Below are 21,313 nucleotides of genomic sequence, written 5' to 3'. Positions count from 1 at the left end.
GGTATACAAGTCAAGGACACTGGCCTGTAGTTCAGTGCCTCTTACCTGTCGCCCTTTTTGTATACTGGGATCACATTCGCCGTCTTCCATATTTCTGGTAGGTCTCCCGTCTCCAGTGACTTATTATACACTATGGAGAGTGGCAAGCAAAGTGCCTCTGCACACTCTTTCAGTACCCATGGTGAAATCCCATCTGGACCAACAGCCTTTCTAACATCCAGATCCAGCAGGTGTCTCTTGACCTCCTCTCTCGAGATTTCAAACTCTTCCAAGGCCGCCTGGTTTACCTCCCTTTCTCCTAGCACAGTGACCTCACCTTGTTCTATTGTGAAGACCTCCTGGAACCTCTTGTTGAGTTCTTCACACACCTCTCTGTCATTCTCTGTATACCTGTCCTCGCCTGTTCGAAGTTTCAATACCTGTTCTTTCACTGTTGTTTTCCTTCTGATGTGACTGTGGAGTAGCTTTGGTTCGGTCTTGGCTTTGTTTGCTATATCATTTTCAAAACTTTTCTCTGCTTCTCTTCTCACCCTGACGTACTCATTCCTGGTTCTCTGGTATCTCTCTCTGCTTTCTGGTGTTCTGTTATTCCGGAAGTTCCTCCACGCCCTTTTGTTCAGTTTCTTTGCTTCCATACATGCCCTATTATACCATGGATTCTTCTGTTGCTTCTCGGATTTTTCTCTTTGGGCCGGGATGAACCAGTTTACTGCCTCCTGACACTTTTGGGTAACATAGTCCATCATACCCTGTACAGACTTATCTCTGAGGTCTGTGTCCCAAGGTATTTCACTTAGGAAACTTCTCATCTCCTCATAATTCCCCTTTCGGTATGCCAGCCTTTTGATTCCTAGTTCTTTTTGGGGGGAGATAAGTCCTAGCTCTACCAGGTACTCAAAGTTCAATACACTGTGGTCACTCATTCCCAAGGGCGCTTCCATCTTAACTTCCCTTATATCCCACTCATTTAGGATAAATATCAAATCATGCATTGCTGGTTCATCTTCTCCTCTCATTCTTGTTGGTTCTTTGATGTGCTGGCTAAGAAAGTTTCTTGTTGCCACGTCCAGCAGCTTAGCTCTCCATGTTTCTGGTCCTCCATGCGGGTCTCTGTTCTTCCAATCTATCTTCCCATGGTTGAAGTCTCCCATAATTAGTAGTCCAGATCCATTCCTGCTAGCAACAGAAGCTGCTCTTTCTATTATGTTAATGGTGGTCATGTTGTTTCTATCATATTCCTGTCTAGGTCTTCTGTCATTTGGTGGTGGATTATATATGACTACGACTATAACTTTTTTCCCTCCATTTGTTACAGTACCTGCTATGTAGTCACTGAAACCTTCACAGCCCTGAATATCCATCTCCTCAAAATCCCAGCCCTTTCTTATCAGCAGAGCTACACCACCCCCACCTCTTCCTTCCCTCTCTTTCCTCATAACATAATAGGCCTGTGGGAACACTGCATTTGTTATCGTTTTCGTGGTCTTTGTTTCTGTGAGGGCTATTATGTCTGGGTTTTCCTCTAGTACCAGTTCTCCAAGCTCATTTGCTTTATTTGTAATTCCATCTATGTTAGTGTACATCGCTTTGAGGCTCACTTTCTTCTGTCCACTCTCTCAAATCGCCTCCTTGGTGAGTGTTCTGCTGGTGGGGGAGGCTGTTCCATGGGTGTGAGGACCTGTGAGGTGGATAACAGGGTCTCAGAGGATACTGAGATGAGGGGCGGGGGATCCAGTGAAGGGGGAGGGACAGGGAGGGTATGGGGTGAAAGGGGAGGGAGGACAGGAAGGAAAGGGGGGGAGGGAGGATTCGGGAGGAGGGGAGGGGTAGAAGGGTGGGGATTGGGTGTGGGGGGAGGGAGATTTGTCTGAACATTTGAGTGGGGGCAGGGAGGGTTTGGGGTAGGGGGTTTTCTATGCAGAGGAGGGAGGCGGGGTTGTCCTCCCTTCTGGTGTTACTGGGTAGCTGGTTGTGGGTTCCCCCCTCGCCTCTGGGGGTGTTGTGTTGGGAGCTGTGACTTCCTGGTTTTCCCCTCTCGCCCTGCGCCTCTTCCTTGCTTCTGCCGCCACGGCTCTCTCCTCCCTTGTCATGTCTCTCTGGAGGAATACATTTTTGAATTTTCCCACGTTTTTCAGGGAGCTCTTCCTTGATAGGATCTTCTCCTTTGTGTTCTCGTTTGCAAACACTATCTTTATCATTCGGTCTCGGTCTTTGTTGTACCAACCTAGCCTGAAAACCTTCTCAATGCTATGCTCAGCCCCTTCCATGTCTAGTGCCTTTAGTACTTCATTCACTGCTGCTTTGTCCTTGTCATTCCACTCTGTCCTATTAGAGCCTTCCTGCTCTCTAATACCCTGCTCTTTAATTTTTTAAATTTCCTGCTCTTCTGTGTGTGTGTGTGTGTGTGTGTGTGTGTGTGTGTACTCACCTAGTTGTGTTTGCGGGGGTTGAGCTCTGGCTCTTTGGTCCCGCCTCTTAACAGTCAATCAACAGGTGTACAGATTCATGAGCCTATCGGGCTCTGTCATATCTACACTTGAAACTGTGTATGGAGTCAGCCTCCACCACATCACTTCCTAATGCATTCCATTTGTCAACCACTCTGACACTAAAAAAGTTCTTTCTAATATCTCTGTGGCTCATTTGGGCACTCAGTTTCCACCTGTGTCCCCTTGTGCGTGTTCCCCTTGTATTAAATAGACTGTCTTTATCTACCCTATCAATCCCCTTCAGAATCTTGAATGTGGTGATCATGTCCCCCCTAACTCTTCTGTCTTCCAGCGAAGTGAGGTTTAATTCCCGTAGTCTCTCCTCGTAGCTCATACCGCTCAGCTCGGGTACTAGTCTGGTGGCAAACCTTTGAACCTTTTCCAGTTTAGTCTTATCCTTGACTAGATATGGACTCCATGCTGGGGCTGCATACTCCAGGATTGGCCTGACATATGTGGTATACAAAGTTCTGAATGATTCTTTACACAAGTTTCTGAATGCCGTTCGTATGTTGGCCAGCCTGGCATATGCCGCTGATGTTATCCGCTTGATATGTGCTGCAGGAGACAGGTCTGGCGTGATATCAACCCCCAAGTCTTTTTCCTTCTCTGACTCCTGAAGAATTTCCTCTCCCAGATGATACCTTGTATCTGGCCTCCTGCTCCCTACACCTATCTTCATTACATTACATTTGGTTGGGTTAAACTCTAACAACCATTTGTTCGACCATTCCTTCAGCTTGTCTAGGTCTTCTTGAAGCCTCAAACAGTCCTCTTCTGTTTTAATCCTTCTCATAATTTTAGCATCGTCCGCAAACATTGAGAGAAATGAATCGATACCCTCCGGGAGATCATTTACATATATCAGAAACAAGATAGGACCGAGTACAGAGCCCTGTGGGACTCCACTGGTGACTTCACGCCAATCGGAGGTCTCACCCCTCACCGTAACTCTCTGCTTCCTATTGCTTAGATACTCCCTTATCCACAGGAGCACCTTACCAGCTACACCTGCCTGTCTCTCCAGCTTATGTACCAGCCTCTTATGCGGTACTGTGTCAAAGGCTTTCCGACAATCCAAGAAAATGCAGTCCGCCCAGCCCTCTCTTTCTTGCTTAATCTGTGTCACCTGATCGTAGAATTCTATCAAGCCTGTAAGGCAAGATTTACCCTCCCTGAATCCATGTTGGCGATTTGTCACGAAGTCCCTTCTCTCCAGATGTGTTACCAGGTTTTTTCTCACGATCTTCTCCATCACCTTGCATGGTATACAAGTCAAGGACACTGGCCTGTAGTTCAGTGCCTCTTGTCTGTCGCCCTTTTTGTATATTGGGACCACATTCGCCGTCTTCCATATTTCTGGTAGGTCTCCCGTCTCTAGTGACTTACTATACACTATGGAGAGTGGCAGGCAAAGTGCCTCTGCACACTCTTTCAGTACCCATGGTGAGATCCCATCTGGACCAACAGCCTTTCTAACATCCAGATCCAGCAGGTGTCTCTTGACCTCCTCTCTCGTAATTTCGAACTCCTCCAAGGGCGCATGGTTTACCTCCCTTTCTCCTAGCACAGTGACCTCACCCTGTTATATTGTGAAGACCTCCTGGAACCTCTTGTTGAGTTCCTCACACACCTCTCTGTCATTCTCTGTATACCTGTCCTCGCCTGTTCTAAGTTTCAATACCTGTTCTTTCCCTTTTGTTTTCCTTCTGATGTGACTGTGGAGTAGCTTTGGTTCGGTCTTGGCTTTGTTTGCTATATCATTTTCAAAATTTTTCTCTGCTTCTCTTCTCACCCTGACGTACTCATTCCTGGTTCTCTGGTATCTCTCTCTGCTTTCTGGTGTTCTGTTATTCCGGAAGTTCCTCCACGCCTTTTTGTTCAGTTTCTTCGCTTCCATACATGCCCTATTATACCATATACATGTGTGTGTGTGTGTGTGTGTGTGTGTGTGTGTGTGTGTGTGTATGAGTGTGTGTGTGTGTGTGTGTGAGTGTCTGTTATCATGTCTCTCTCTGTTTTCCAGGGACGTGAGGCTGAACTCCTTTAGCCTTTCCTCGTAGCTCATTCCTCTCAGTTCCGGGACGAGCCTGGTGTCATACCGCTGAATCTTCTCTAGCTTTGTCTTGTGTTTAACTAGGTATGGACTCCAGGCTGGAGCTGCATACTCCAGGATTGGTCTTACATAAGTGGTATACTGGGTCCTGAACGATTCCGTACACAAATTTCTAAAGGTAGTTCTTATGTTGGCCAACCTAGCATATGCCGCTGATGATATTCTTTTGATGTGGGCCTCTGGGGACAGGTTCGGTGTGATATCAACCCCCCCCCCCCCCAGATCTTTCTCTCTATTTGACTCTTGCAGGATTTCACCTCCCAGATGGTATCTTGTGTTCAGCCTCCTGCTCCCTTCGTCTAATTTCATTATTTTACACTTTCCTAAGTTGAACTTTAGCAGCCATTTTCTAGATCATTCCTCCAGTATGTCCAGGTCATCCTGTAGTCTCTGTCTATCTTCATCTGTCTTGATTCTTCTCGTAATTTTTGCATCATCAGCAAACATTGAGAGGAATGAGTCTATACCCTCCGGAAGATCGTTTATATATATTAGAAACAGGATGGGTCCAAGTACTGAGCCCTGTGGGACTCCGCTGGTGACATCTCGCCACTCTGATGTCTTCCCCCTCACCATTACTCGCTGTTTCCTGTTGCTTAAGTACTCCCTTATCCACTGGAGCACCTTCCCTTTTACTCCTGACTGATTCTCCAACTTTTTTAACAGCCTTTTATGGGGTACTGTGTCAAAGGCTTTCTGGCAGTCCAGGAAAATGCAGTCTGCCCACCCTTCTCTTTCCTGCCTAATTTTTGTTGCCTAGTCATAGAATTCTAATAAACCTGTGAGGCACGATTTACCATATGCAGGCGATGAGTCACAATAACGTGGCTGAAGTATGATGACCAGACCACACACTAGAAATTGAAGAGACGACGACGTTTCGGTCCGTCCTGGACCATTCTCAAGTCGAAACGTCGTCGTCTCTTCAATTTCTAGTGTGTGGTCTGGTCATCACGATTTACCATCTCTGAACCCATGTTGGTGGTGTGTTACAAAGCTATTTCCCTCCAGATGCTCTACGAGCCTTTTCCTCACGATCTTCTCCATCACCTTGCATGGTATACAAGTTAAGGAAACTGGCCTGTAATTCAGTGCCTCTTGCCTGTCACCCTTCTTGTATATTGGGACCACGTTAGCTGTCTTCCAACTTTCTGGTAGGTCTCCTGTTTCCAGTGACCTGTTATACACCAGAGTGGCACACTTAGTGCTTCTGCCCCTTCCTTTAGTATCCATGGTGAGATTCTGTCAGGCCCAACAGCCTTTGTCACACCCAGCTCCAACAGACACCTTTTGACCTCATCACTGGTGAGGTCAAATTCCTCCAAGGTTGCTTGGTTTGCCTCCTCCTCATGTGTGTGTGTGTGTGTGTGTGTATGTGTGTGTGTGTGTGTGTGTGTGTGTGTGTGTGTGTACTCACCTATTTGTGCTTGCAGGATCGAGCATTCACTCTTGGATCAATGTGTGTGTGTGTGTGTGTGTGTGTGTGTGTGTGTGTGTGTGTGTGTGTGTGTGTGTGTGTGTGTGTGTGTGTGTGTGTGTGTGTGTGTGTGTGTGCGCGCGCGCGCACTAGTGTGTTTTGTTTATAACTTTGATCTCTAGCTCCTGGTCCACGGTGATCAAACTCTAGGATGTTTAATGTAATTTCTCATCTTGTGTTTCTAATCCTTTTTACGATTAATTAATGTGTGCTGTCTTCGTCTCCTCCGTCTCTCCTACCTCGCTTCATTCTCTTAATTTTTGCATTATTCTCTTCGTACAATATTCTCTTCATTATTTTACATTATTCATTTACTTTTTACAGTATGCGTTTGTTTCATCATCATCTTCATTCATTCCAATGAACATTTTTATCATCGAACCTGCCAATATCCCTTATAATCTTGTATTTCGTTATCATGTCTCCTCTGTTCCTTTTCTACCAACAAGCTCTTGGGAGCTGACAAGCGTTAAACTTGTAATGGTTTTTGCCGAGCCAGAAGCGCCCATACCAGACCAATCGAGGCCAATGCTTATTATTTCCACTGAACGTCTTTATCACAATGCTTTTATTTTTATTAAAACACCGTATTTTTGACGCTGATGACAATGGCGTCGATATATCTGTATACTTACGTGTATATATGTAATATGAACCCCCAAGTATGCCTATAAATACCTGTATATGTACGTGCACATGTACAGCAGGTGGCTAATATGCTAGAGGTAAGGCTAGGTTAATATCGCTGGTGTTGTAAGTCAGTGTAATGGGCCGTGGGTATTGTGGGAGGTAATTGGGTTGTGGTCGTGGGTCGAGGCGGGGGTCGCCCTGTCCACTATACACGCCTGTCCCGGGATTATTACCTGAGCGTAATACTGCCTTGGTTGTTTATTGTCCGCCTGTCTTGAAGGTGGGGTCACAAACAGCATGGGAGAGGGAGAGACAGAGTGGGAGGGAGAGACTGATAGAGAGTGAGAGACACGTGAGAAAGCGTGAGAGTCATATGAGAGAGTAACTGACAAATGAGAAAGTGAGACACAATCTTCACAAAGTCCCCATAAAGCTTAACAAAGCAGCCATGAAGCTTAACAAAGCACCAATAAAGCCTCACAAAGCACCCATAAAGCTTAACAAAGCACCCATAAAGCTTAACAAAGCACCCATAAAGCTTAACAAAGCACCCATAAAGCTTAACAAGCCACCCATAAAGCTGAACAAAGCACCCATAAAGCTTAACAAGCCACCCATAAAGCCTAGCAAAGCACCCATAAAGCCTCACAAAGCACCCATAAAGACTAACAAAGCACCCATAAAGCTTAACAAAGCACCCATAAAGCCGAACAAAGCAACCATAAAGCCTAACAAAGAACCCATAAAGCCTCATAAAGCACCCATAAAGCCTAACAAAGCACCCATAAAGCCTCACAACGCTCCCATAAAGTCTCACAAAGCACCCATAAAGCTTAACAAAGCACCCATAAAGCTTAACAAAGCACCCATAAAGCCTCACAAAGCCCGCATAAAGCCTCACAAAGCACCCATAAAGCCTCACAAAGCACCCATAAAGCCTCACAAAACACCCATAAAGACTAACAAAGCACCCATAAAGCCTCACAAAGCACCCATAAAGCTTAACAAAGCATCCATAAAGCTTAACAAAGCACCCATAAGCCTAACAATGCACCCATAAAGCCTCACAAAGCACCCATAAAGCTTAACAAAGCACCCATAAAGCTTCACGGAGCACCCATAAAGCTTCAGAAAGCACCCATAAAGCTTCAGAAAGCACCCATAAAGCTTAACAGAGCACCCATAAAGCTTCACAGAGCACCCATAAAGCTTCACGGAGCACCCATAAAGCTTCACAGAGCACCCATAAAGCTTCACAAAGCACCCATAAAGCTCAACAAAGCACCCACAAAGCTTCACGGAGCACCCATAAAGCTTCACAGAGCACCCATAAAGCTTCACAAAGCACCAATAAAGCTTCACAAAGCACCCATAGAGCTTCACAAAGCACCCATAAAGCTTCACAAAGCACCCATAAAGCTTCACAAAGGCCCCATAAAGCTTCACAAAGCACCCATAAAGCTTCACACAGCACCCATAAAGCTTCACAAAGCACCCATAAAACTTCACAAAGCACCCATAAAGCTCACAAAGCACCCATGAAGCTTCACAAAGCACCCATAAAGCTTCACAAAGCACCCATAAAGCTTCACAAAGCACCCATAAAGCTTCACAAAGCACTCATAAAGCTTCACAAAGCCCCATAAAGCTTCACAAAGCACACAAAGCTTCACAAAGCACCCATAAAGCTTCACAAAGCACCCATGAAGCTTCACAAAGTCCCCATAGAGCTTCACAAAGCCCCCCTAAAGCTTCACAAACCCCCCATAAAGCTTCAAAAATCACCCAAAAGCTTCACAAATCACCCATAGAGCTTCACAAAGCACCCATAAAGCTTCACAAAGCACCCATAAAGCTTCACAACACACCCATAAAACTTCACAAAGCCCTCATAACGCTTCAAAAATTACCCAAAAAGCTTTACAAAGCCCCCATAAAGCTTCACAAAGCACCCATAAAGCTTAAAAAATCACCCAAAAAGCTTCACAAATCACCCATAAAGCTTCACAAAGCACCCATAAAGCTTCACAAAGCACCCATAAAGCTTCACAGAGCACCCATAAAGCTTCACGGAGCACCCATAAAGCTTCACAGAGCACCCATAAAGCTTCACAAAGCACCCATAAAGCTCAACAAAGCACCCACAAAGCTTCACGGAGCACCCATAAAGCTTCACAGAGCACCCATAAAGCTTCACAAAGCACCAATAAAGCTTCACAAAGCACCCATAGAGCTTCACAAAGCACCCATAAAGCTTCACAAAGCACCCATAAAGCTTCACAAAGGCCCCATAAAGCTTCACAAAGCACCCATAAAGCTTCACACAGCACCCATAAAGCTTCACAAAGCACCCATAAAACTTCACAAAGCACCCATAAAGCTCACAAAGCACCCATGAAGCTTCACAAAGCACCCATAAAGCTTCACAAAGCACCCATAAAGCTTCACAAAGCACCCATAAAGCTTCACAAAGCACCCATAAAGCTTCACAAAGCACTCATAAAGCTTCACAAAGCCCCATAAAGCTTCACAAAGCACACAAAGCTTCACAAAGCACCCATAAAGCTTCACAAAGCACCCATGAAGCTTCACAAAGTCCCCATAGAGCTTCACAAAGCCCCCCTAAAGCTTCACAAAGCACCCATAAAGCTTCAAAAATCACCCAAAAGCTTCACAAATCACCCATAAAGCTTCACAAAGCACCCATAAAGCTTCACAAAGCCCCCATAAAGCTTCACAACACACCCATAAAGCTTAAAAAATTACCCAAAAAGCTTCACAAAGCACCCATAAAGCTTCACAAAGCACCCATAAAGCTTCACAACACACCCATAAAACTTCACAAAGCCTCATAACGCTTCAAAAATTACCCAAAAAGCTTTACAAAGCCCCCATAAAGCTTCACAAAGCACCCATAAAGCTTAGAAAATCACCCAAAAAGCTTCACAGAGCACCCATAAAGCTTCACAAAGCACCCATAAAGCTTCACAAAGCACCCATAAAGCTTCACACAGCACCCATAAAACTTCACAAAGCCCCCATAAAGCTTCAAAAATCACCTAAAACGTTTCACAAGCACCCATAAAGCTTCACAAAGCACCCATAAAGCTTCACAAAGCACCCATAAAACCTCACAAAGCACCCATAAAGCTTCACAAAGCACCCATAAAGCTTCGTAAAGCACCCATAAAGCTTCACACAGCACCCATAAAACTTCACAAAGCCCCCATAAAGCTTCAAAAATCACCTTAAAAGTTTCACAAAGCACCCATAAAGCTTCACAAAGCACCCATAAAGCTTCACAAAGCACCCATAAAACCTCACAAAGCACCCATAAAGCTTCACAAAGCACCCATAAAGCTTCACAAAGCACCCATAAAGCTTCACAAAACACCCATAAAGCTTCACAAAGCACCCATAAAGCTTCACAAAGCACCCATAAAGCTTCACAAAACACCCATAAAGCTTCACAAAGTACCCATAAAGCTTCACAAAGCACCCATAAAGCTTCACAGTGCTCCCCTAGGTCATCAAGTTGCACACCCAAATTTGCATATTGCATCCGACGTCCCAAATCTTGCATAGAGGCTCCGAGGAACATCAGATTCACTCATTGGAGTAACAGGTTCTTAATTACTCCTGGCGCAGCAAATGGTTATATATATTACTTTAAACAATAACTTAATCACTGGACTACATACTGCATTATATGCAAAAAAAAGAACGAGAACATAAGACAGCAAAAGTCAGGAGACAGTAGAGAACCAGGACAAAATACGACACTTTATGGGACATATTCACAGACTTGGACAAAAATATGGATAAGTGACAGTGTTCCTTTTGTGGGAACCGACCTGTGAGATTTATATTTATTTAATTTATATGAATTTATATTTACGTTAATTTATATACTTCGATAGCAATTTGTATGATAATGAGTGGACTGTATTTCTGCAATAATCTCAATCTCACAAATCGATCCTCTACACATTAGGGGGGGTTTATTAGTTTATATATATATGCAGCCAATCAAACTACAGAATTAGACTACATTCATTGAAGAGGTTCCTTATCTTATAGTACAGCAGGTTAGTCCACCAGGTATAACTAGGGTGTAGACACCAAATTATCCTCTTTGAGGTAGCTTCCATATCACCCAGTAACTGGTGCACAAATCTTGCTTCCTCGTCTTGACCTGTCAAAAGTGCGCTAGCTGTGAAGCCAGAATCCTATATATGACAAGTATATCAGAGAAAATACTGTACATGGAACATTAAAGACCTGGCTTAATTACCTTTAGTTTGAGGCTTCCACGTGCTCTAACCGGCTCACCCTATATAATGACATTAATGGCCACAAATGAAGATACATGGGTTTCGGAAAGAACACTTAACTTGAATTTGTAGACAGCGTGTTGAAAATGGTACACCTTTGGTTTCCATAACACTACGTCCAAGTAAAATTAACAGGAGCCGAATTTGCTCCCGTGTGAGCCTCTGGTCTCGTACAAAACAATGGCTGTTTAACACTCCATACTATTGACGTTACTGGCCGACATTGTCCAGATATGATAGGAGCCGAATTTGCACCACACGTCTCGGAGGTGACACAACAATGGCTGCCCTCCTTCCTCACTCTGACGCCTGGCTTACATTGTCCACATGTCAGAAAGTGATAGAAGGGTCACATTTACTCTACTTTAATAGTGATAATTAAGTTAATTTATATAAGATGTTTTATGATGGTAAAGTCCAAAGACTAATGTATTTAAGAATAATTCCCAGCAGAATAGCTGGTGAATTATAATAGTATGTGGTGATGATATCCCGTTTTCTTTAGACGGTAATTCCACTACAAGTTACGTTTTCTATGGTTAACTTGTTTATACAACACAGCTATTATCTGTATGATATTAAATGGTGTCGGATTTTCCGACATAATTCCCCAGGGGGCTGCTCACGGGTCGAAGTCCTATTTAGAACAGACGAACACCGATACTCCTCCCTCGAATTATTTGATTAATTTGATGTTAGTAGTTAGTAATCACACATTTGTGTGTCTGTTCGTACAGGACGGATGTCCCGTACTAGAGTTGCAGGGGTTAGAAGTCTAATGCGATTTCATTTCCCTGTCAACTCTTGAAAGGCTAATATTCAAGCCTTATTACATATTATTTAACCCAGAAGACTGGATGTGATCAAGTACTACAGTCAAGTATGATTCAGGGACTGCAGTGAGATCAGTGACATTAGATATAACTTGAAGTTTGTTCAGGTAACTAGTCACTGATATATAAACACTGAGGCCCATGGAATACATCTTGATTAAATAATAAATGTATCAAATCAGTCATCAGATTTATTGGGGTTTAATTCAGTTAATTGATTCAGAAGATTGAATAGCTCATCATTAAAGTAAAGTATGGTTCTGAGACTGCAGTGGGTTCAGTGACATTGGTCGCAGTGACTTGTAGCTGTTTTAGGCTACTGTTCACTGATTTGCCACTGAGGCCTCATGAACTCATCTTCAGCTTTAAATGATGATACTAACATCAACCTCTGTTACTATAGTCAGCTGTAATCTCCTTAGTATAATGCTACTGGAGAAATATAATCAGCTGACAAATTTAGATTTCTACTGGTATTGTTTATCTGCAGGCATAGGTCTCAGGCTTGATACTGGACCTGAGAGTAATTTACCTCCTGCAGAGTTTAACATGGTTATACCCTGATATTTAGTAGGGCTACCGATGAATCGATGACAATAGTCTGTCCCTACAAGGAGACCGAAGTCAGTGAGGTGATCAGACTTAATATTATCTGCCAATTTTATTCCTCTATTTCTCAGGAATTTGGCTGTTGCTCTCAGACCTTGAACTTGTAGGTCTACTGGTATTTTGTCCACCACAATGGCTTGTACTCGACAGACGTACCTGCCTAAACGTACTGATGGTTGTACCACCTGGTAGACTTGAGGTCCTGCATCTGTTACAAACCCTGAGATGTTGAATGACGTCTGGGCTACAGGCCTTAATTGTAATTCATCTGCCAACTTTTTAGTGATATATGTTCTCTGGGATCCTTGGTCAAACAACCCACGGGTATGGACCTTGGCCCTCTTATTCAGGATGGTAATTTGGGCAGTAGGCAAAGTCGTATTACCTTTAGACTTTGCCGATTGGACACTGTTTGTTTGTTGCACCTTGCAGTACTGTACTGTGGTGGGAATGCTATCTTCCACCTTGGGGTTTGGAGACGTTGTTTTGGTGTCTCTGCACAATGCTGCATGGTGCTGACCTTTGTTACACCTATTACAGGTGTGTAATTGGGTATCACAGTCCTTGATGTTATGTTTCCTGAGGCACCTCGTGCAATGTTGCAAATCTTTGAGTCGCTCAACACGGGCGTCACTATCAGGAAAATTAGGGCAGTGGTACATTGAATGTTTCTCATTGCAGAACAAACATGTTCCATAGCTTCCAGTACCCTTTGGTGTCACGTTCTTGGGTGACACAGTAACAATAGGCTTGGAGGGTCCCACTGCATATTCGCCCACACTGCCACTGTTCCACTTTGGTGTTGAATTATATTGTCTAGATTGATTTGGAGTACCTTTGGTACTCTGTGGTTTACTATTATTGGTTTCTGAGGGTTTACTTGGTGGTTTTAATTTGTCATGTGTTCGTAATTGATGAACTACTGACTTTAAACCTTCAGATATTTCATTCATGGATAAGATGCTTTTATTGTAATGAGCACTCATTTGTCTCAATATGTCCCTAGGTATTTTCTCCTGGACAATTATTTTCAAGACCCACTCAGCCCCGTTTGTATCTGCTGTCAGGCTGAGGGCATTGATCAATGATTCTATCTCCAGCTTGAAGACTTGGAGTGAATCAGCTGAAGCCTCCGGTGGGTGTAAATGCAACAGCTCATGAACTAAATGTGATGTTCTTACTTCTGGATCAGCATAATTATCCTTGAGGAGTTTTACTGCCAGATCATAGCCGTCATTAGTTAATCTCAGATGGGATACTACTGTTTTAGCCTCACCTGATAATTGGCCTTGCAAATAAGAGAATTTACTACTCTTTGGTAAAGATTGTTTTGAGTCTACAAGGTCAACGAATTTGTTCCAAAATTCGTCCCAATCTTCCTCATCTTTTCCTGAGAAAGTGGGTAAATTAATTGGAGGGAGTCGAGCTTCTGCTTGACTCGTATTAGATACAACTGTTGTTGTTGTTGCTGTTGCCTTGTTCTGGGCAATTAATTTGACATAAGGCTGTAACGTGGCCTGAGTGTGATCTTCATAATTCGCTAGATCAACCATAATGTCGTCTATTTCTGTTTCTGATAAATTAGTGTTGGCAAGTTCAGCCACATATGTTGCTATTTGACATTTGATTTGCTCAAATTTACCTGCAGCTGCTTGATAATAGCTTTCCAGGTCAGCATAATCAACTGGTGATTGTTGTGACAAATCTTCACATTTCTTGATCTGTCTTGTTAAGTGGCCTTTAAGACCTGCAAGGGTTCTTTTCATTCTTCCTGTATTATCCATACTGGCTAGTTGGTGAAGCCTTTTGGGACTTGTACTTGGGCTGCTCATAATACTGAACAAGCACTGATGGAAGCCTAGGGTAAATTCTGCACTCACTAGGCAATAATCCTACCTCTACTAGAGGTTAGCACTTAAAATTAATACACATTATATATATACAATCATACACACTAATGATTTGAGTGATAAACCAGTGTCACTGGAAGTACCTTTAGGTTAGCTCTTCTATATCACCCTAGGATGGTAGAGACACTAATTAATCACTCAAAGGTGTAATGATCATAAGTAAATTATTATATATACACAACTCAACTCGAGTTGATAAAAATTACACCCAAAACAGGGTCTGGACCATTCATTAATGGTGTTAGGTTATCAATATAGTACAACTGACTATGGTAATAATGGGACTAGGATGAACGATAATAGTTCAACTAGTCATATCCTACCCTGTTGTGGGTTGGCAAATAGTAAATATTATACTGTGATCACTAGTGCAATATATATTAAATAATTCTCTATTTTGGAGAAATAATATACACAATTATTGATAATAGCCTCTTAATTGCTTCTATGAAACTTCTAATATTATCTAGAAGTATTAAATATTATTAGTGACCTCGCGAAATTTACTCCACAAAATTCGTAGATAATCTCTCGCGAAATGTAACACCACGAAATCCGTGAACAATCTTGGGAGGACACAGCCACTAATTTGGCTGGCTTCTATATTAGCACTGTCATTTCACAGAATAACACGCCACCAAATATCTGTGGGTGTACATGAAACCGCTGATGAGGCAGATCTGAACTGAGGGAGGCTCCTGAGCTCCCTCGAGGCTACGCTTCCGTCTTTGACTGGCTGGCCTTTGTTTAAATAACACTGCACTAGTATATTTAATGAATCCACTGGTTAACTGGTTCATCTGGTACTAAGATGACCAAATGTGGGTTCAAAGAATCAAATAATCCGTCATCCGGTTCGAAGATGACCAAATAATGTGGGAACCGACCTGTGAGATTTATATTTATTTAATTTATATGAATTTATATTTACGTTAATTTATATACTTCGATAGCAATTTGTATGATAATGAGTGGACTGTATTTCTGCAATAATCTCAATCTCACAAATCGATCCTCTACACATTAGGGGGGGTTTATTAGTTTATATATATATGCAGCCAATCAAACTACAGAATTAGACTACATTCATTGAAGAGGTTCCTTATCTTATAGTACAGCAGGTTAGTCCACCAGGTATAACTAGGGTGTAGACACCAAATTATCCTCTTTGAGGTAGCTTCCATATCACCCAGTAACTGGTGCACAAATCTTGCTTCCTCGTCTTGACCTGTCAAAAGTGCGCTAGCTGTGAAGCCAGAATCCTATATATGACAAGTATATCAGAGAAAATACTGTACATGGAACATTAAAGACCTGGCTTAATTACCTTTAGTTTGAGGCTTCCACGTGCTCTAACCGGCTCACCCTATATAATGACATTAATGGCCACAAATGAAGATACATGGGTTTCGGAAAGAACACTTAACTTGAATTTGTAGACAGCGTGTTGAAAATGGTACACCTTTGGTTTCCATAACACTACGTCCAAGTAAAATTAACAGGAGCCGAATTTGCTCCCGTGTGAGCCTCTGGTCTCGTACAAAACAATGGCTGTTTAACACTCCATACTATTGACGTTACTGGCCGACATTGTCCAGATATGATAGGAGCCGAATTTGCACCACACGTCTCGGAGGTGACACAACAATGGCTGCCCTCCTTCCTCACTCTGACGCCTGGCTTACATTGTCCACATGTCAGAAAGTGATAGAAGGGTCACATTTACTCTACTTTAATAGTGATAATTAAGTTAATTTATATAAGATGTTTTATGATGGTAAAGTCCAAAGACTAATGTATTTAAGAATAATTCCCAGCAGAATAGCTGGTGAATTATAATAGTATGTGGTGATGATATCCCGTTTTCTTTAGACGGTAATTCCACTACAAGTTACGTTTTCTATGGTTAACTTGTTTATACAACACAGCTATTATCTGTATGATATTAAATGGTGTCGGATTTTCCGACATAATTCCCCAGGGGGCTGCTCACGGGTCGAAGTCCTATTTAGAACAGACGAACACCGATACTCCTCCCTCGAATTATTTGATTAATTTGATGTTAGTAGTTAGTAATCACACATTTGTGTGTCTGTTCGTACAGGACGGATGTCCCGTACTAGAGTTGCAGGGGTTAGAAGTCTAATGCGATTTCATTTCCCTGTCAACTCTTGAAAGGCTAATATTCAAGCCTTATTACATATTATTTAACCCAGAAGACTGGATGTGATCAAGTACTACAGTCAAGTATGATTCAGGGACTGCAGTGAGATCAGTGACATTAGATATAACTTGAAGTTTGTTCAGGTAACTAGTCACTGATATATAAACACTGAGGCCCATGGAATACATCTTGATTAAATAATAAATGTATCAAATCAGTCATCAGATTTATTGGGGTTTAATTCAGTTAATTGATTCAGAAGATTGAATAGCTCATCATTAAAGTAAAGTATGGTTCTGAGACTGCAGTGGGTTCAGTGACATTGGTCGCAGTGACTTGTAGCTGTTTTAGGCTACTGTTCACTGATTTGCCACTGAGGCCTCATGAACTCATCTTCAGCTTTAAATGATGATACTAACATCAACCTCTGTTACTATAGTCAGCTGTAATCTCCTTAGTATAATGCTACTGGAGAAATATAATCAGCTGACAAATTTAGATTTCTACTGGTATTGTTTATCTGCAGGCATAGGTCTCAGGCTTGATACTGGACCTGAGAGTAATTTACCTCCTGCAGAGTTTAACATGGTTATACCCTGATATTTAGTAGGGCTACCGATGAATCGATGACAATAGTCTGTCCCTACAAGGAGACCGAAGTCAGTGAGGTGATCAGACTTAATATTATCTGCCAATTTTATTCCTCTATTTCTCAGGAATTTGGCTGTTGCTCTCAGACCTTGAACTTGTAGGTCTACTGGTATTTTGTCCACCACAATGGCTTGTACTCGACAGACGTACCTGCCTAAACGTACTGATGGTTGTACCACCTGGTAGACTTGAGGTCCTGCATCTGTTACAAACCCTGAGATGTTGAATGACGTCTGGGCTACAGGCCTTAATTGTAATTCATCTGCCAACTTTTTAGTGATATATGTTCTCTGGGATCCTTGGTCAAACAACCCACGGGTATGGACCTTGGCCCTCTTATTCAGGATGGTAATTTGGGCAGTAGGCAAAGTCGTATTACCTTTAGACTTTGCCGATTGGACACTGTTTGTTTGTTGCACCTTGCAGTACTGTACTGTGGTGGGAATGCTATCTTCCACCTTGGGGTTTGGAGACGTTGTTTTGGTGTCTCTGCACAATGCTGCATGGTGCTGACCTTTGTTACACCTATTACAGGTGTGTAATTGGGTATCACAGTCCTTGATGTTATGTTTCCTGAGGCACCTCGTGCAATGTTGCAAATCTTTGAGTCGCTCAACACGGGCGTCACTATCAGGAAAATTAGGGCAGTGGTACATTGAATGTTTCTCATTGCAGAACAAACATGTTCCATAGCTTCCAGTACCCTTTGGTGTCACGTTCTTGGGTGACACAGTAACAATAGGCTTGGAGGGTCCCACTGCATATTCGCCCACACTGCCACTGTTCCACTTTGGTGTTGAATTATATTGTCTAGATTGATTTGGAGTACCTTTGGTACTCTGTGGTTTACTATTATTGGTTTCTGAGGGTTTACTTGGTGGTTTTAATTTGTCATGTGTTCGTAATTGATGAACTACTGACTTTAAACCTTCAGATATTTCATTCATGGATAAGATGCTTTTATTGTAATGAGCACTCATTTGTCTCAATATGTCCCTAGGTATTTTCTCCTGGACAATTATTTTCAAGACCCACTCAGCCCCGTTTGTATCTGCTGTCAGGCTGAGGGCATTGATCAATGATTCTATCTCCAGCTTGAAGACTTGGAGTGAATCAGCTGAAGCCTCCGGTGGGTGTAAATGCAACAGCTCATGAACTAAATGTGATGTTCTTACTTCTGGATCAGCATAATTATCCTTGAGGAGTTTTACTGCCAGATCATAGCCGTCATTAGTTAATCTCAGATGGGATACTACTGTTTTAGCCTCACCTGATAATTGGCCTTGCAAATAAGAGAATTTACTACTCTTTGGTAAAGATTGTTTTGAGTCTACAAGGTCAACGAATTTGTTCCAAAATTCGTCCCAATCTTCCTCATCTTTTCCTGAGAAAGTGGGTAAATTAATTGGAGGGAGTCGAGCTTCTGCTTGACTCGTATTAGATACAACTGTTGTTGTTGTTGCTGTTGCCTTGTTCTGGGCAATTAATTTGACATAAGGCTGTAACGTGGCCTGAGTGTGATCTTCATAATTCGCTAGATCAACCATAATGTCGTCTATTTCTGTTTCTGATAAATTAGTGTTGGCAAGTTCAGCCACATATGTTGCTATTTGACATTTGATTTGCTCAAATTTACCTGCAGCTGCTTGATAATAGCTTTCCAGGTCAGCATAATCAACTGGTGATTGTTGTGACAAATCTTCACATTTCTTGATCTGTCTTGTTAAGTGGCCTTTAAGACCTGCAAGGGTTCTTTTCATTCTTCCTGTATTATCCATACTGGCTAGTTGGTGAAGCCTTTTGGGACTTGTACTTGGGCTGCTCATAATACTGAACAAGCACTGATGGAAGCCTAGGGTAAATTCTGCACTCACTAGGCAATAATCCTACCTCTACTAGAGGTTAGCACTTAAAATTAATACACATTATATATATACAATCATACACACTAATGATTTGAGTGATAAACCAGTGTCACTGGAAGTACCTTTAGGTTAGCTCTTCTATATCACCCTAGGATGGTAGAGACACTAATTAATCACTCAAAGGTGTAATGATCATAAGTAAATTATTATATATACACAACTCAACTCGAGTTGATAAAAATTACACCCAAAACAGGGTCTGGACCATTCATTAATGGTGTTAGGTTATCAATATAGTACAACTGACTATGGTAATAATGGGACTAGGATGAACGATAATAGTTCAACTAGTCATATCCTACCCTGTTGTGGGTTGGCAAATAGTAAATATTATACTGTGATCACTAGTGCAATATATATTAAATAATTCTCTATTTTGGAGAAATAATATACACAATTATTGATAATAGCCTCTTAATTGCTTCTATGAAACTTCTAATATTATCTAGAAGTATTAAATATTATTAGTGACCTCGCGAAATTTACTCCACAAAATTCGTAGATAATCTCTCGCGAAATGTAACACCACGAAATCCGTGAACAATCTTGGGAGGACACAGCCACTAATTTGGCTGGCTTCTATATTAGCACTGTCATTTCACAGAATAACACGCCACCAAATATCTGTGGGTGTACATGAAACCGCTGATGAGGCAGATCTGAACTGAGGGAGGCTCCTGAGCTCCCTCGAGGCTACGCTTCCGTCTTTGACTGGCTGGCCTTTGTTTAAATAACACTGCACTAGTATATTTAATGAATCCACTGGTTAACTGGTTCATCTGGTACTAAGATGACCAAATGTGGGTTCAAAGAATCAAATAATCCGTCATCCGGTTCGAAGATGACCAAATAATGTGGGAACCGACCTGTGAGATTTATATTTATTTAATTTATATGAATTTATATTTACGTTAATTTATATACTTCGATAGCAATTTGTATGATAATGAGTGGACTGTATTTCTGCAATAATCTCAATCTCACAAATCGATCCTCTACACATTAGGGGGGGTTTATTAGTTTATATATATATGCAGCCAATCAAACTACAGAATTAGACTACATTCATTGAAGAGGTTCCTTATCTTATAGTACAGCAGGTTAGTCCACCAGGTATAACTAGGGTGTAGACACCAAATTATCCTCTTTGAGGTAGCTTCCATATCACCCAGTAACTGGTGCACAAATCTTGCTTCCTCGTCTTGACCTGTCAAAAGTGCGCTAGCTGTGAAGCCAGAATCCTATATATGACAAGTATATCAGAGAAAATACTGTACATGGAACATTAAAGACCTGGCTTAATTACCTTTAGTTTGAGGCTTCCACGTGCTCTAACCGGCTCACCCTATATAATGACATTAATGGCCACAAATGAAGATACATGGGTTTCGGAAAGAACACTTAACTTGAATTTGTAGACAGCGTGTTGAAAATGGTACACCTTTGGTTTCCATAACACTACGTCCAAGTAAAATTAACAGGAGCCGAATTTGCTCCCGTGTGAGCCTCTGGTCTCGTACAAAACAATGGCTGTTTAACACTCCATACTATTGACGTTACTGGCCGACATTGTCCAGATATGATAGGAGCCGAATTTGCACCACACGTCTCGGAGGTGACACAACAATGGCTGCCCTCCTTCCTCACTCTGACGCCTGGCTTACATTGTCCACATGTCAGAAAGTGATAGAAGGGTCACATTTACTCTACTTTAATAGTGATAATTAAGTTAATTTATATAAGATGTTTTATGATGGTAAAGTCCAAAGACTAATGTATTTAAGAATAATTCCCAGCAGAATAGCTGGTGAATTATAATAGTATGTGGTGATGATATCCCGTTTTCTTTAGACGGTAATTCCACTACAAGTTACGTTTTCTATGGTTAACTTGTTTATACAACACAGCTATTATCTGTATGATATTAAATGGTGTCGGATTTTCCGACACCTTTTAATGCTAATTGTTAATAAAGAAGAGACAGTGGATACCGCGAGTACATTTGACAGTTGATTACTGGCAATAAGAGAGACTGTTGCCAACTCTGCTATTACCTCTGCACCATCTGCTAGTATTACACAAATAATAATACCAACCAGTGTAAATAGCCACACTTGCATAGATTAAATCATAAATATATTTAAGTCTTAATGCAATAATCTTTTTTGTTCAAAC

The sequence above is a fragment of the Procambarus clarkii genome, chromosome 1 (assembly GCF_040958095.1).
Source record: "Procambarus clarkii isolate CNS0578487 chromosome 1, FALCON_Pclarkii_2.0, whole genome shotgun sequence".
NCBI lineage: Eukaryota > Metazoa > Arthropoda > Malacostraca > Decapoda > Cambaridae > Procambarus > Procambarus clarkii.
This window is presented reverse-complemented; position numbering follows the sequence as displayed.